This window comes from Pelodiscus sinensis, chromosome 13 (genome assembly GCF_049634645.1).
Source record: "Pelodiscus sinensis isolate JC-2024 chromosome 13, ASM4963464v1, whole genome shotgun sequence".
Classification (NCBI taxonomy): Eukaryota; Metazoa; Chordata; order Testudines; family Trionychidae; genus Pelodiscus; species Pelodiscus sinensis.
The window spans coordinates 35509358-35528155 of record NC_134723.1 but is presented as its reverse complement, the minus strand read 5'-3'; positions in this window follow the sequence as shown (position 1 = coordinate 35528155).

Sequence of the window (18798 nt, the reverse complement as noted above, 5' to 3'; positions counted from 1 at the left end):
GGGGGGGGAGGTGTGACATATAGACTCATATTACTGATGTTGCTATTTAAAGACAAGCACACCTGCATGCACATAGATCCTACAGGCACTACCATGTTAGATAACAGACACAAGCTCCTTCCCAGCATGCCAAAGCATAAATGAACAAAGCTGCCATATGGAAAGAGAAAGTTTCCCTTAATGTTGCATACCAGCTCTGTGCTCAACACTGCGGAATCCACTCTAGCCAGGGTTGGGGGGAAGCTAGTAAGAATGTCAGTTTTTAACACATGCCAGACTATGTGTCTCTATGGCTAAATTCCACAGCTCCTAGAAATGACAAATGACCCAGGCCAAACTTAATATATGACCTGCTATTGCAACTTTACTGCATATGTAGTGTGATGGGTTTGCCAGGCAATAGACCACAACTTCCATCAGCCACCTACCTGTTCTTTCCCTGCCGGGTGAAGGGAAAGGTCCTGCACTAGGAAATGGCTGGATCCTGTTTGGAGGAAGAAGCCACTTGGCAGCAAGGAGCTGGACAAAAGTCCCAGGTACTGTGAGCAGAGCAGGATATGGTGAAGGCTTTGACAGATGGACATCAAAGATTTTAGGATCATAGAATACCAGAACTAGAAGGGACCTCAAGAGGTCATCATGTCCGCCCCTGCCCTCACCATAGGACCTAGCACCAGGTGAATCATCCCTGCTCCTTAATATCTCCAATGATGGTGATAACCTCCCTAGGCAATTTATTCCACTGCTTAACCACCCTGACAGGTAGGAAGTTTTTCCTTCTGTCCAACCTAAACCTCTCTTGCTGCAATTTAAGCCCATTGCTTCTTGTCCCATCATCAGAGGTTAAGGAGAATAATTTTTTTCCCTCTTCTTTGTAGCACGCTTTTCAGTACTTAAAATATGTTATCATGTCCCCTCTCAGTCTTCTCTTTTCCAAACTAAGCAAAACCAATTCTTTCAGTCTTTCTACATAGCTCATATTTTCTAGACCTTTAATCATTTTTGTTGCTTTTCTCTGAACCTTTTCAAATTCCTCCACATCTTTCCTGTAGGGTTGCCAGATGGTTTCAACAAAAATACTGGACACACTTGACAATACATCACAATCTACATTACATTTTATTTAGAAAATATCGGACATTTATATTTTCTCAATTTGTTTCCTGAACAAAAAACTCAAATACTGGACTCTCCGGTTCAAAACCGGACACCTGGCAACCCTACTTTCCTGAAATGTGGTGCCCAGAACTGGACACAATACTCCAGGTGAGGCCTAGTCAGCACAGAGTAGAGCAGAAGAATCACATCTCATGTCTTGCTTACAACACTCCTGATAATGCATCCCAGAATGGTGGGATTTTGCAACAGTGTCACACTGTTGACTCATTTAGCTTGTTATCTAATATGACTCCTAAAACCTTTTCTGCAGTACTCCTTCCTAGGTAGTCACTTTCCATTTTGTATGTGTGGAAGTGATTGTTCCTCCCTAAGTGGAATGTTTTTCATTTGTCCTTATTGAACTTCATCTTATTTACCTCGGGTGAAGAAGTGGGCTGTGCCCACAAAAGCTCATGATACCATCTACATGTTTTGATAGTCTCTAAGGGTGTGTCTAGACTACAGAGTTTTGTCGACAAAAGTGGACTTTTGTCGACAAAACTATACCTGTGTCTACACTACCGCTGAATTCTGTCGACATAACGTCGACAGAACTCAGCAGTTTTGTCGATGCTGGTAAACCTCATTTTACGAGGCATAACACCTTTTGTCGACAGAGTTCTGTTGACAGAAGGTGTTATTGCATGTAGGGTTGTGTCTAGACTACAGGGTTTTGATACTGTCGACAAAACTTCTGTCGACAAAAGCCTGTAGTCTAGACGTACCCTAAGGTGCTACCAGACTATTTTTTGTTTTTTACGTTTTTCCTGTTAAAAACTAACTCAGCTACCCCACTGAAGCTTTTGACCATTTTTTCTGTTTGTCCAGATCATTTTGAATTATGACCCTATTTTCCAAAGCATTTGCAACCCCTCCCAGGTTGGTTTACTCTCTATACCAATATCTAAATCATTAATTAAGATATTGAACAGAACTAGTCCCTGCATAATCCCATTCATTATGCCCTCCCAGCATGACTGTGAACCATTATTCTCTGGGAATGGTTATCAAACCAGTTATGCACCCACCTTATAGTAGCCCCCTCTACATTGTATTTCCCTAATTTATTGATAAGAAGTTCATGCAAAACTGTATCAAACGTTTTACTGAACTCTAAGTATACTATGTCTACTGCTTCCCCCTTATCTACAAGGTTTGTTACCCTAACAAAGTAAGTTATCAGGGTGGTTTGACATGATTTGTTCTTGACAAATCCATGCTGACTATTACTTATCGCTTTATCTTCCAGGTGTTTGCAGAAGGATTTCTTAACTATTTGCTCCATTACCTTTCCTGGCATAGAAGTTAAGATGACTGGTCTGTAGTTTCCTGGGTTATCCTTATTTCCCTTTTTATAGATGGGCACTACATTTGCCCTTCCCCAGTCTTCTGTAATCTGTCCCATCTGCCATTACTTCAAAGATGCTAGCTAATGGATCAGATACCTCTTCTATCACTCTTCAAGTATTCTGGGATGCATTTCTTCAGGCCCTGATGACTTTAAGATATCTAACTTTTGTAACAAAAAACAGGACTGTGTAGCACTTTAAAGACTAACAAGATGGTTTAATAGGTGATGAGCTTTCATGGACCAGACCCACTTCCTCAGATCAAATAGTGGAAGAAAATTGTCACAACCATATGTACCAAAGGATACAATTTTAAAAAAGTGAACACATATGAAAAGGACAAATCAAATTTCAGAACGGAAGGGGATCCACTTTAGTAAATATGGTTGTGACAATTTTCTTCCACTATTTGATCTGAGGAAGTGGGTCTGGCCCACGAAAGCTCATCACCTACTAAACCATCTTGTTAGTCTTTAAAGTGCTACACAGTCCTGTTCTTTGTTTCAGCTGCACCAGACTAACACGGCTACATTTCTAACTTTTGTAAGTAATTTTTAACTTGTTCTTTTCCTATTTTAACTTCTGAACCTTCCTCCTTTTCTTCAGCATTCACTATTATAAGAATCCAATCACCACCAACCGTCTTGGTGAAAACTGACACAAAGAAGTCATTAAGCACCTCTGCCATTTCCACATTTACATTTTCCCCTCTTTATTTAGCAATGGACTTAGCCTGTCCTTGGTCTTCCTCTTGCTTCTAATATATTTATAGAATGTTTTCTTGTTACCCTTTATGACGCAAGCTAGATTGAGTTAATTTTGTGCCTTCACCTTTCTAATTTTGCCCCTATATACTTGTGTTATTTGTTTATATTCATCCTTTGCACTTTGACCTAATTTCCACTTTTTATAGGACTCTTTTCATTTTTAGATCATTCCACATCTCCTGGTTAGGTCAAGGTGGTCTCTTGCCATACTCCCTATCTTTTCAACAGAGTGGAATAGTATGTTCTTGCACCCTTAAAATTTCTCTGAAAAAGTGCTAATTGTTTTCAGTTGTTTTCCTCTCAGTCTTGCTTCCCATAGGACCTTATCTACTAGCTCCCTGCATTTACTAAAATCTGTCTTCCTGAAGTCTATTGTCTTTATTTTGCTGGTTTCCGTTCAATCCTTCCTTAGATTCATGAACTCTATCATTTCATGATCACTTTCACCCACACTGCCTTCCACTTTCAAATTCTCAACCCATTCCTCCCTATTTGTTAAAATCAAATCTAGAACAGCCTCCTTCCAGTAGCTTTCTCCGTCTTCTGAAATAAAAAAATTGTCTCCAATAAATTCCAAGAAATTGGTGGATAATCTGTTCCCTGCTGTTATTTTCCTTACAGATGTCTGGATAATTGAAGTCCTTCATCTCCACTGAGTCCTGTGCTTCGGATGATTTTGCTAGTTGTTTAAAAAAGCATCACCCACCTCTTCTACCTGGTTAGGTGGTCTGTAGTAGACCCCTAGTATTACATCACCCATTTTTTACCCATTTTATCCTTACCCAGAGACTCTCAACAAGACTGTCTCCTATGTCCATCTCCACTTCAGTCCAAGTATGCACATTTTGAATATATAAGCCAACTTCTCCTCCCTTTCTTCTCTGCCTATCCCTCCTGAGCAAATAGTACCCTTCTATAACAATATTCCAATCATGTGTATTATCCCACCAAGTCTCTGTGATACCGACTATATCATAGTTGTGATGATTTATTAGCATTTCAAGTCCTTCCTGCTTATTTCCCATACTTCTTTCATTTGTATATAGACAACTAAAATACTGATTTGATTTTGCCCCTCCAGTTCTTCCTTTTCTCTTTTTTATCCTAACTATTACAGCCAATTTCTCCCCAATTTCTGACATCTCCCAGGTCTCCATGTGTTTAACTTATCTGTAGGCTTTGGTCACCTGCCCCCATCAAATCCCTCTTCACTAGGTTAGATAGTCTATAGCCAAATACTCTGTTGAGTGTTGAGAGTCTCTGGGTGTCAGCCGATGGTCAGGGCAGTGAGTGGTGTGTGTGTGTGTTATACACCCGAGACTTCAACTGCTGAGACCGGGGTCTCTTCGCAGCGGGCAACCTGGAGAAGGTTGACGGGCGCCCCAAGAAGTTTACAGGGAGAGCTTATTACACCTCAGATTTCAGCTGCTAGGATACAGGATCCCTTCGCAGCGGGCAGTCTCGGGAAGACTGAGAGATGCCCCAACGGATCTGTCACCTGGGAGTGACACGATCCAAAACGCCCAAGCTCTTCCTATACCTGTCCCTTATGACCGGCTGAAGTTCTTTTAAATTGTGCTTGGTTCTGGTACAGCAACTGAAGGAGTCAGGTTAAAACTTAAACAGTTACAGGTTTATTGTTACAGGGTAAACTTAGCTGTTAAATGCTACTACTGTGTTACAGATAACACAGCCACTACAAAGGACAGGACAGAAATTACACTAAGAAGTCACTTACAGGAACCATGAAACCTTTTTGGTTCTCTGAGCTCTTATTAAATGCATGCAAAATAGAGACCTAGCAGGTATATATTCTCACCCCTGCGTTCCAGACTTGGCGTGGCCAGCATCTTTCTCTCAATTCCTCGGGAAGAAGTAGGACGAGGTTGGGCGTCCCACAGACCTCAGGAGACAATCAATACCTGCCAGTAGGTGTAGATGATTGGCGCTCAAATAGGGTGGGCTACTAAACCCCTCTTTATACCCCTTGGGTCACGTAGGCTTCTTCCTGGTCTCAAGTGGCCATTTAGGAAAAATGGATTTGAACACCAAGTTTCCCAAGCAGGGTGCAAAGCATAATTCACACCTGGGAAAATGCAGACAATGGGCATCTCTGGTATGTGATGGGCGAAGATTCTTCTCCTGAGACAGTGCAGGCGTGTCAATTACTGGTACTAGCCATCAGGGCGGCAGGAGGCCCCGGGTCGTCAGCTAGCCCATTTACTGTCTGGTTTCTGTTTATGGTAGAGTCAGGGACAGGCAGCACACCTGCGTTCCCAGGGCATCAAAGGCTGACTGCCTTTCTCTTGCTCTCTGGGGGGAGGGCGGAAACCAAGATGGGGTTCATGTCTGGCTACATTGGGTTAGCCTAAAAGGGATTAAAAACCAGGGTGCTGTATGCTAGGAGTCTACTACAGGCCACCTACCCAGGTGTAAGAAGTGGATGAGGCTTTTTTTAAACAAATAACAATATCATCCAAAGCCCAAGATTTGGTGGTGATGGGGGACTTCAACTATCCAGATATATGTTGGGAAAATAACACAGTGGGGCACAAAATATCCAATAAGTTCTTGGACTGCATTGGAGACAACTTTTTATTTCAGAAGGTTGAAAAAGCTACCGGGGGAAAGCTGTTCTAGATTTGATCCTAACAAATAGGGAGGAACTGGTTGAGAATTTTAAAATGAAAGGCAGCTTGGGAGAAAGTGATCATGAAATCACAGAGATCACAATCCTAAGGAAGGGTAGAAGGGAGAACAGCAAAATAGAGACAATGGATTTCAGGAAGGCAGATTTTGGTAAGCTCAGAGAGCTGATAGGTAAGATCCCATGGGGATCTGAGGAGAGTTGGCAGTTTTTCAAAGGGACATTATTAAGGGCCCAAAAGCAAGTTATTCGGCTGTGTCAGAAAGATAGAAAATATGGCTAAAGACCACCTTGGCTTAACCACAAGATCTTACATGATCTAAAAATAAAAAAGGAGTCATATAAAAAATAAGACAAAGTAAGACAAATTACAAAGGAAGAATATAGGCAAACAACACAGGAATACAGGGGCAAGATTGGAAAGGCAAAGGCACAAACTAGCTACAGCAGCCCTGCACAATTCGGAAAACAGCTGTGGGCCACAAGTAGGGATGCTCTCCTAAGCTGCGGGCTAAAAAATTTTGTCAAGCAAATTAAACAAAAAAACAAAAAAACACTCATGTCTCCACTTGGCCCCCTGGCATTTGTCTCTCCTGCACCCTGCCCCTTGGTGCCTTCCCTTTTCTTCTGACCTGCCCCTCTCCCCTCAGCACAAGCCCCTTACCCTCCCCTACCTGGCTTCTGCTTTCCAGGTTGCGGGGCTGCCAGAGCCTTTTTGTCCTGGCATCTGCCGGCGTCCCGCTCTCTGACTCGCACCCCACCTCCTCGCACTGGAGCTGCATCTTCCCCCTCCCCGGTGGTGCTCCACTCCTCCGCCCAGCCAGCAGATCGGATGGGCCCTCAGGCTGTATGTTGTGCAGGTCTGAGCTACCGGAATAAAGGGAAACAAGACGACTTTTTATAAATACATTAGAAGCAAGAGGAAGCCCAAGGACAGGATAGACCCACTGGTCAGTGAGGAGGGAGAAACAGTAACAGGAAACTTGGAAATGGCAGAGATGCTTAATGACTTCTTTGTTTTGGTCTTCTCCGAGAAGTCTCAAGGAATGCCTAACATAGTGAATGCTAGTGGGAAGGGGGTAGGTTTAGAAGATAAAATAAAAAAAGAACAAGTTAAAAATCACCTAGAAAAGTTAGATGCCTGCAAGTCACCAGGACCTGATGAAATGCATCCTAGAATACTCAAGGAGCTGATAGAGGAGGTATCTGAGCCTCTAGCTATCATCTTTGGAAAATCATGGGAGACAGGAGAGATTCCAGAAGACTGAGGAAGGGCAAATATAGTGCCCATTTATAAAAAGGGAAATAAGAACAACCCAGGAAACTACAGACCAGTTAGTTTAACTTCTGTGACAGGGAAGATAATGGAGCAAGTAATTAAGGAAATCATCTGTAAACACTTGGAAGGTGGCAAAGTGATAGGGAACAGCCATCATGGATTTGTAAAGAACAAATCATATCAAACCAATCTGATAGCTTTCTTTGATAGGATAACGAGTCTTGTGGATAAGGGAGAAGTGTTGGATGTGGTATACCTAGACTTTAGTAAGGCGTTTGATACGGTCTCGCATGATATTCTTATCAATAAACTAGGCAAATACAACTTAGATGGGGCTACTATAAGGTGGGTGCATAACTGGCTGGATAACCATACTCAGAGAGTAGTTATTAATGGTTCAGAATCCTGCTGGAAAGGTATAACTAGTGGGGTTCCGCAGGGGTCTGTTTTGGAACCAGCTATGTTTAATATATTCATCAACAATTTAGATATTGGCATCGAAAGTACGCTTATTAAGTTTACAGATGATACCAAGTGGGGAGGGGTTGCGACTAATCTGAAGGATAGGGTCATAATTCAAAATGATCTGGACAAATTGGAGAAATGGTCTGAGGTAAACAGGATGAAGTTTAATAAAGTCAAATGCAAAGTGCTCCACATAGGAAGGAACAATCAGTTTCACACATACAGAATGGGAAGCGAATGTCTTGGAAGGAGTACGGCAGAAAGGGATCTAGGGGTTATAGTGGACCACAAGCTGAATATGAGTCAGCAGAGTGATGCTGTTGCAAAAAAAAATCAAACATGATTCTGGGATGCATTAACAGGTGTGTTGTGAGCAAGACATGAGAAGTCATTCTTCCGCTCTACTATGCGCTAGTTAGGCCTCTGATGGAGTATTGTGTCCAGTTCTGGGCACCACATTTCAAGAAGGATGTGGAGAAATTGGAGAGGGTCCAGAGAAGAACAATAAGAATGATTAAAGGTCTAGAGAACATGACCTATGAAGAAAGGCTGAAAGAATTGGGTTTGTTTAGTCTGGAAAAAAGAAGATTGAGGGAGGACATTATAGCAGTTTTCAGGTATCTAAAAGGGTGTCATAAGGAGGAGAGAGAAAACTTGTTCATCTTGGTCACTGAGGATAGAACAAGAAGCAATGGGCTTAAACTGCAGCAAGGGAGGTTTAGGTTGGACATTAGGAAAAAGTTCCTGTCAGGGTAATCAAACACTGGAATAAATTTCCCAGGGAGGTTGTAGAATCTCCATCTGTGGAGATATTGAAGAGTAGGTTAGATAAATGTCTATCAGGGATGGTCTAGACAGTATTTGGTCCTGCCATGAGGGCAGGGGACTGGACTCGATGACCTCTCGAGGTCCCTTCCAGTCCTAGTATTCTATGATTCCCTTTCTTCAATAAGTGGACCCCATCTCCGTTTAGCAGTCCTCCTTCCTGGAACAATATGCCATGGTCAAGAATACCAAAGCCCTCTGTTGACACCAAAATCGCAACCAGTTATTCACCTCCAGGATGCATCTATCTATGCCTGGGCCTCTACCTTTGACAAAAAGGATAGAAGAGAATACTACCTGTGCTCCAAATTCCCTCACCCAGAGAGAGGGGTATACTCCCAGAGTCCTGTAGTCACTTCTGATATGTTCAAGGTCATATCTTTTAGTATCATTAGTGCCCACATGAATGAATAGCAATGAAATCAAAGGGCAAGAAGATCCTTGACAATCCCACCATAATTTCTTGGATATGGATCCCTGGCAAGCAACATACCTCCTAGGATGCCGTGCCAGGGTGACAGATGGTTGCTGCCATCTCGCTCAGAAGAGTGTCTCCAACCACCACTACCCTACATTTCCTCCTTGGAGTGGTAGCTACAGGCCTCCCAGACTTGCGGGGGAAGGGAGGTCCGGGAGGTGAGCAGCAGCCAGGCAGGGAACCAGAGCAGAGGGACCCCAATGAAAGATACTAATTGAGCCTGGCTTGGAAACCTGCAAATGCTTATTTGCTTGAGCAGACACTGGACTGGAGCAATCGTCCCAGGTACAAGGACAGCAGAACTCTGACTCAACTGGACAGCCCCAGCCAGGGCCCCAGAGGAACTACTATGGCTCAGCTGGCACCCTGACTGTTTACAACTCTGTACATAGAGTACCTGCAACCTTTCCCTTTCCTAGTAAAAACCTTCCCCTTGGCCACGTGTCTGTGTGGTGATGAGACCTACCAGGGCTAGCAACTACAAGGCCTAGCTGCTGAAGCACCCACAGTGCTTGCCTCCAAAACATAGTACAATAGGCCCACTCCTGGCACCCTAGGGGTCACTGTATACAGTAATCCACACAACTAGTCTATCAAACACTACACATAGTAAGCAGACTGGTTATTGCTGTTAGGGTTAGGGTTCTGTCTCCTTCTGTCATTAGACAAGATGACATTGAGTTACCACACAAACCCCCCATGACTAGCTTTCCTATAAATCAGGGGTGGGCAATAATTTTTGCCCAGGGGCCACTTTGAAAATTTGTGAAGAAGCCCCGGGCCACCCCAGAAGGGATATGGCCTAAACAGGAAGGGGTGGGACCTAAATGGGAAGGGGCGGGGCTACCCACCCCCAAACCATAATTGGTCTGTGGGTGAGGGAGCCCCTTTGCCCCCCCCTTCCCACTAGGCAACCATGCCCTGGAAGAGGCTTGGCACAATCTCCCACCCCCAGGCCAAACAATAGTGGATTCCTCACAAGGCCGGGGCAGGGCAAAGGAAACTTCCCATAGCTCCCCGTCCCCCAGACCCTGATTGACCTGGGGGCAGGGGAGTGCATGAAGTCTCCTACACTCTCCCCACACCCCCCGCCACCCTGTGAGCAGCGTGTGGCGCTTCAAAGCACCACACACTCCCCTGTGGAGGCTTCACAGGCTCCCCACCCCCCAGACCAATTAAGGCCTGGGGTAGGGGAGCAGCAGGGCCTCCGTAGGCCGAATCTACACGCTTGGCGGGCCAGATCCACCCCGCAGAGGCCTTTTTGCCCACCCCTGCTATAAACAGAGTTTGTAAGCTAGGTTTTAAATAATGCTGCCATTGAAAAGGCTACAGGTACAAAATGAGTCATACCATTTAGGATGTAGCCCCAGACACCGAACATAAGACGAGGGATGTACGGATTTGCTATTTTGCTCCACCTCCAATTAACAGAAATGTAATTTGCATATAAAGCATGGCTCCTGCATGTGGGGTTAACATAGCTCTTGTTAACGAGATCCAAAACAGTCTGCTTGCTATATTCGGACCTCATCCTTGCCTCTTTCTGAGCCTTTCTGAGGCTCAGAAAAGCAGGTATTGTGACGGGTTTCTTAGGTAGTTGTTTATCCACTTTGGACTTTGAAAGAGAAGCAAAGTTATTTTTATCAGTTTATTACGCATCTACCCCCTGCTGGTGGCATCCCTTCATTGTACAAGTGGCATCCTGGTATCAGCATTGTGCCTAGAAGCTATGCTAGAAATAAGAAATCAACCTCCCTCGGGCTCAAAGCATGCTTATTTCGCTGTGAAATGAAGATATGCAATTATTTGGCTGCTCGTCTGAGTGCGTGAGTGTGCTTTTGATGAACAATCAGAAACGCGAGGCAGCAACGGCGAAGAATTTGCTGCCTGAGGCCAAAAGCCTCTGAAATTGAGTGCGGAGGAAGATGATGGGCAAATATTTCTCCCATCCTCAAGCCTTTGTTTTATAAAGTCTTCAGCAGGCCTAGTTGACCTTTCCCCTCCCTTAGGTTTTGCTTGAAGAGAGTGCATGTGTTGGTTTGGTAACAGAAGTGGCAATATTATTGATCCGCAGTACAAAAGAGGTAGTACAAGGTAGATGCTGGATGGACAAAGACTATCCACTCCACTCCCGGGGTATGTCTAGACTACATGCCTCTGTTGGCAGAGGCATGTAAAATAGGCTACCCGACATAGTCAATGAAGCCAGGATTTAAATATCCCCAGCTTCATTAAAATAAAAATGCTGCGCTGTGCTGGCTCAGCTGACTGTTGGCACAGCTCAGCAGTCAAGACGTGGATCGGTCGACAGGGGAAGCCTTTGTTGACCCTTCCCTTATGCCTCGTGAAACGAGGTTTACAGGAGTGGTTGACAAAGCCTTCCCCTGTCGACCGATCGGCGTCTTGACTGCCGCGCTGTGCCGACAATCAGCTGAGCCGGCACAGCGCAGTGGCCATTTTTATTTTAATGAAGCCGGGGATATTTAAATCCTGACTTCATTTACTATGTCGGCTAGCCTATTTTACATGTCTCTGCTGACAGAGGCATGTAGTCTAGACATACCCCCAGTGAGGTGGCTTCCGTGCAGTAGAGAAGCCTCCTCCCCGGGAGCCGGACAGGCCAAGGAAGCTACTTCCACAGGGGTGGAGCTAGCAGGGCCTGGGCAGCTCTGATCCCAGGGAGGCTTCACTGAGGGCTCTGCAGTATAAAGTTTATTTAAGCTTTATACTGCAGAGCCTGCAGCGTGTAACCATGTAACTACTGAGATTTTCAGTGGTTACATGGTTACCTATTTAAATCAGACTTTTAACAACATCCCTACTAAATACGAGAGAGATCTCCACATGGGTAAGGTCGAGCCCCACTGCTTGAGGGCAATAAAACCACAGGTCAACCACCAAAACAAGATGTCTGCTGCTCCAAAATGTTCTTCTGCCTCCTTCCTCGCCGAAACCACATCTGTCTAACCCACGTGAATCTTCGGTCAGTTGCATTTCATCCCCAGGCCGATCCTGCTTAAGACCTGGGAAATCTCAGGATACCGCTTCTCCATTCTCTTTTGGGTGCGTTTTCTTCCCACTCTTATTTACTTTCCCTGTATTTTTCCCTGATTTTCTTAGAATACTACAAAATGGTACATATGAAAAAGTCTGCTGTCTCTAAGATCAAGATTCTTCTACAATTTTTCTACAAGAGGCAGAACTGATAACTTCTCAAGGTCCCTTCCAGTTTTAGTATTCTATGATTCAACCGCCTCTGATTTTTAATTAACAATTCACTCATGCCTAACAGACACACTGTGATTTCTTATTACTGCTTTGGTGAAAACTGGCAATTGTGGTAAAGAATGTGCAGAGTACCAGGGTAACTGTGATCTGAAGAAGGGAGCTGAACAGATGCTTGTACTTGCCAGAGAACACAAAGCAGGGGCTTCACTTCACATTATGCATTTATATCACTGTCACATAGGCACAGAATTAAAGAACTGTAGGACTGGACGGTACCTCAACTGATCATCTAGTCCAGTCCCCTGTACTGAGGCAAGACTAAGCATTATCTAGATTGGGGTGAGCAAATACTGGCCTGCGGGCTGGATCTGGCAGGCCCCCCACCACAATATTGATCCGCATGTTCACAGGTACTGGCAATCGCAGTTCCCATTGGCCATGGATCATCATTCCAATGGGAGCTGTGGGAAGTTATGTCCCTGTCCGCACCACTTCCCGCCACTCCTATTGGCCGGGAATGGCGATCCACAGCTAAAGGGAGCTGTGATCACCAGTCTCTGCAGCTGTGCAAGTAAATATAGCGGTGGCAGCCCGCCAGGGGCTAATCCCGATGAACTGCTGCAGTGTTATTACCCACCCCGATCTAGACCATCCCTGCTTGTCTAACCTGTTCTTCATCACTTGCAGGGATGAAGATTCTACAACCTCCCTCAGTAAATGGTTCCAGTGCTTGACTACCCTGACAGTTAAGAAGTTTTTCTAATACCTAACCTAAATCTACCTTGCTGCATTTAAGCCCATTACTTCCTGTCCTGTCCTCAGTGGACAAGAATAAAATGTATCACTCTCCCTTTATAATAAACGTTAACATATTTGAAGACAGTTATGTCTCCCGCAGTCTTTTCTTCTCCATTATAAGCAAACCCAAGGGGCAGGGTGCAGGAGAGACAAATGCCAGAGGGCCAAGTGGAAACATGAGTGTTTTTTTTGTTTTTTTGTTTAATTTGCTTGACAAAATTTTTTAGCCCGCAGCTTAGGAGAGCATCCCTACTTGTAGCCCACAGCTGTTTTCCGAATTGTGCAGGGCTGCTGTAGCTAGTTTGTGCCTTTGCCTTTCTAATCTTGCCCCTGTATTCCTGTGTTGTTTGCCTATATTCTTCCTTTGTAATTTGTCTTACTTTCCATTTTTTATATGACCCATTTTTTTTTCAATCTTTCCTCTTAAGTCATATTCTCTAGACCTGTACTCATACACACAGTACAGGACTATGTAGCACTTTAAAGACTAACAAGATGGTTTATTAGATGATGAGCTTTCATGGGCCAGACCCACTTCCACTGAGGAAGTGGGTCTGGCCCACGAAAGCTCATCATCTAATAAACCATCTTGTTAGTCTTTAAAGTGCTACATAGTCCTGTATTTTGTTTCAGCTATACCAGACTAACACGGCTACATTTCTATCACTATTCTTCATACACACAGTGTAACTAAGAATTAGACTAGTCACTTGATGTAAGCTCAGAAAAGTTTCCAGGTAGCAGGGTGGTCAGTGCAGCATAGATATCCCTAATCCTAAAATAGATGTAAAAATAGTGGAAACAAACATAAAATATGAGTGTGTACATATGACGTGTCTCTATTCAACCCATACCATAGAGATTCTGACACTATGACCCATGGATATAATGGAAGAAAAGTGCCACTCACATATTTACAGTATAAATTTATCTATACCTAGAGTCATATCAGGGATTATTGGGGATATTCTATAAATTCTATAATGGCCTTACCATCAGGTCGTGGAGCAGTATTTTAAAATGCTATGTTTGGGTGTCGTTTCCTTTGTGGCAGTTGATTTGGAAATCTGGGAGTGTGATGAGATTTTGCAAGTATTCTGTCAATGAAGCCGGGTTAGACGCTGAAGCCAGACACATTCAGACAAGAGGGTAGGCACACATTTTTAACAGCCAGGGTGGTTAACCATGGCAACAAATTACCAATCTCCCTCGTTATAGCATCAAATTAAGGCTGGGTGCCTTTCTGGAAGATGCTCTACTCCACCACGTTACTAGGCTTAACAAGGGTTACATGGGTGAAATTTAAGGGTCTGTGATTAGAGCTGGCTGGAACTTTAACAAAATATTTGTTTCCCCCATCAGAAAATGCCAATTAATCAAAACTGAAGCATTCACAGGAACCTATTAGTTTGGACAGGAAGGCTTCCAAGGTGAAGAATGGAATTTCTGGAGTGTGGTAAGGGAGTGGGGAGAGAAAGAGAGAGAGATTTCAATCTACCCCAGAACAGCTTGGTAGTTGGGGCAGTCACGTGGAAAATCCAGATTCAAATCTCTTCTGTGAATCACACAGAAAAGGGGCCTGGAACCTAAAATGACCACATCCCAGGCCAGGCCCCTAGCCACCTGGCTAGAGAGGCATACTCTCAAACATGGAACATTTTGAAGGGTCACATTTTCATTCTGATAAGGTACAAAAATGTATTTCAAAACCTTGGCATTCTTGCCACAATGAAACTATTTTGCGCCGTACCTCTGACCCTGGGAAACCCTGGAGCATGCATGCTGCAAAGCCCAGGAGACAGCCTATCAGACAAGACATCAGCAAAGATGGAGGGGTGCACGGGGCAGGCACCTCAGAGCAGATATGGGGGTGCTCGCCCCAGCCTTCAAACAGCTCAGGTGTTTTGTTCATTCTTCCATTTTGCTCAACTGGTTTGCTTCTCCTAGCACCACATCTAGATTTAACTAGTTATGTCCTTTGAGAAGCAACACAGCATTTAATTGGAGTCTCCAAGATCTTCAGGTGGTTTAAGCGCCTTACAGGCGGAGACTGGGTCGCTCAAAGGATAAGTCATGGAATAAAGATGCTTTTCAGTTCTGGATGGCTTGTTCAAAGCCAGTCCATGACAGTGGAGACAGAAAGTGGTTGCCACATCACATTTGCAAGGTGGCCAATGTGAAATTACACAATCATAGTCTCAACAGAGAGAAAAGACTGAAGCCAGGTCTACACTAGACCCAGAAGGTTGGGCTAAGGTATGCTACTCCAGCTACATAAAATACATAACTAGAGTCATCTTACCTTAAGTCAAGCTTGGCGCCATCCTCCATAGAAGGAGGCTAATGGGAGCGAATGCTCCTGTTAGCTTCTGTTACTCCTCACAACTTCCAGGAGTACCAGTGCCAACCAGAGCGGCCCTTACGTTCAATTTAGCAGATCTTAACTAGACCTACTAAATCGAACACCAGAAGATCGATCTCCAGAGAGGTAAATATAGATGTGGCCTATATGGGTATAGGAAAAGATCTACCCTCTCTCCCTTGTACAGGCCTCCATTCAAACCTGGAAGCACCACATTAACATGGAAACACAGAAGACCTTTCCTTTGATCTAAGGGTACCATAAACTAAAGCATTAAGTTTGTATGGAAAAAGGGGAAGGGGAGTGTTAAAGTAAACTCTAATAAATAAGTCTCTGAACAGTTTGAAATACCCAGGCTAAGACCCAAAACTCTAGGGGTACGTCTACACTTGCTCCCTAGTTCGAGCTAGGGATGCAAATGTAACCGACTGAAATTGATAATGAAGCGGGGATTTAAATATCCCATGCTTCATTAGCAGCGCTCGCCAAACCGCAGCAAGCCCCGCTCGCCAGCCACACTATCCAACGTTCTGCGCATGCGCAGATTGCCCAAACCTGGCTCTTCCGGGTTGTAATCTACTCACCACGGGTGAGTAGATTGTATTATTTGTCGAAGCATAATCTCAATTTTTTGAGGATTAATGTTAGTTCAAACTAAGGGGTTTGATTCAAACTAACATGTCCCGGAGCGCACTTCCTGGCTTGAAATCAGCTGTTGAGTGGAATAACGCGCAGGCGCGATTATCTTAATAAAGCATGGGATATTTAAATCCCTGCTTCATTAGCAATTTTGGTCGGCTACATTTGCATCCCTAGCTCAAACTAGGGAGCAAGTATAGACGTACCCTAGTAATTATATGGAAGTGTGTTAATCTTTTTATCTCTGGTTTATTTATAGATTGTATTTGCTATAGCTCTCCATGTTCATTTCAAAGAGCAACTGTTCAAAACAGAAGAGTGAAATCACAAAAATTCCCAACCTTCATCAGCCAGAACATCCAACCTGATCAACATTTATAACACACTACAAAATGCAGGCCCCACTTTAGCAAAGCACAAGCTCAAGTATTTTTTTTTTTAATTTGAACAGGGGTTTCAACTATGAAATCTACTCGCATCTGTAAAATTACTCACATTTCCAAGTATTTGCAGAATCAGAGCCTTAATCACCAGGTATGAAATGCTGGCTAAAGATGGCCAAGTTTACACAGACAACAGTGCAAAGACATTTAAAATCTGTCTATATAGCAGCTTGACATTCATTCTCACATCTCTACTGTTCAACAACGTGTTATCGTGGACTATGTGCATTATTAATTGTTGCTAATGCAAGGGGACAGTTCTCATAGCAAGGTGCTAGATGACCTGGACAGGCGCATAGCTGATTTTTCATCTGCTCTGAGTTTCAGTCTTATGCTCCCCGCATAGTAATGAATTGCCAGATTTAAAGTACATTTTCAGAAAAGCACGTGGTCCACAGCAACATAATTTGCTTTGTGTGACTTCACAGCACAGTGTCAGAATGGGTAGAGGAAGAGGAGATGCACCACGTATATGTGGAAACAAAGATTGCTTGCACCTAATTAATCCAGCTAATATCTGCTACAATATTTGTAATACATAACTTCCTGCACTTATGGTCGTCTATAGTTTTGGCCCACAAGTGCCTTGAATTGGCATTAGAGGATTTGATTTCTCGTGAAGTCAGAATCACGTACCTCAGAGTAATTAATTTAGTTTCAGTTCAGTCTACATCTGCTACACTGTGCTTTTTAAAGTGCTGTGGTAATTGCTGCCTCTTATTTCCCTTCCCCCTTCAAAAGCCATGGTTTAGCTCTAGCCAAATATGAATTGCTCACCTTACATATATACACCAAAAGAGATAATGGCTTTAAAGGCTTTTCCTTGTACATTTTGACATGAGGAAGTACCAAGCTCTTCCCCCTTAAAGAAAGAAGTGAATTAGTTTCACACGGTAAAACTAAAGTTGGTTTCCTCTGCACAAAACCATGAAGATATTTATATATAATTTATCTTTCTAAGTTGTCATGTGGCAAAAGACCTCTTGCTGTGCAGCAAGCTTCTCTTGCTACTTAGAGAGAATTACGTGATTAAATAGAGACCTGAAAAGTTTTGAACAAGCACTGAAGAAGAAAAGGTTTCCTCTTAAAGCCTTAATGAAGTGGGCTCATTCCTCCTCCAACATCAACTTAGCCTTGTGTAGTTTGTTTTCACTCTGGTTAATCACTGACCAAAGCTGTAGTGCGGACCACCAGTTCCCAATAAACCATAAAAGACAGATCAGAAGCCATTGTTCTTTTCTGTCGAGCTTAGCAGACAACAGCTGAATAAACCTGATCAGAGTCAGAACAGTCAAGCAGGAACAGAATCTGCCCAACAATCAGCTACGGTGAATCCTGAAAAGTAAATTAATTTATTATGACATAACTGATAGCATGTGCCAAGACACTGCTCGAGTTTTATACAATTTTAGGTAATTAAATATGGAACAATTAATGCACTGTAATTAGAGAAAGCAACATTGTCATAAACTGGCAATTATCCCCCAATGGATCCCCTGTAGAATGCAGTACTGTAGGACAACTCCTCTATCTCCCACCTAACTAAGATTTTTTGGGGGGGAATCACCTGAAGAAGCAATGCCCCCATTAAATTACAACTTTGGAATTAAACTGATGAAGGCTATTATAACTGAAACACCACAGAAATGAAGAACCAGCCTTGAATATCGCAAGAAGGATACTGCCCTAGCTGATGGTGATCACATTTTCATGTATATGATAAAACCGGAGGCAATGTTTTCTGTATGAGATACATATTTCATCTTACTATGATAGTCAAAGTTTGAGCTCTTACGGGGATCATTTCAGGGGTTCTTTTTGCCACAGAAAAGATCTCTCCTTGCCAAAACACCACCCCTTCTTTTTAAGTAGGCCCCCCCATCTGCTAATGTGAAGATTTCACAATCTGTTAATTTAGTCAACTCCTTAAATAAAATATTACCAGTCAATGCCCAGACGCCTCTCTTTTGTTCTGAGTTTGCTTCTGCCCTTTCGCCTGAAGCCCCTCGTACAAAGTTCTGATTGAATGCAGTGCCACCCACAGGTCAAGCTCTGATCCACGGCCTCCTTCCCTGCTTGCCATCAGAGCTGCAAACCGCTAATGACTCCATCAGATGTTTCTGCTCCAATACGTTCTGAACAGAGTAGTTTGCTAATAAGGACCCAGACTTAGGAAGCAAAATAGCAAAAATGACACATTAAAAAAACCACTCGCCAGCAGTGCGGAAGCGCACTTCAGAGGAACAGACAGGTCGGTGTGCTTAAGGAGCATTACATGGCTAAACTGCACCTTTTCCTTTCTTCCCCCAAAAGATCTTTGAAGATGGAAGAGACAGTCTCCTTTCTATGGCTGTAAACAA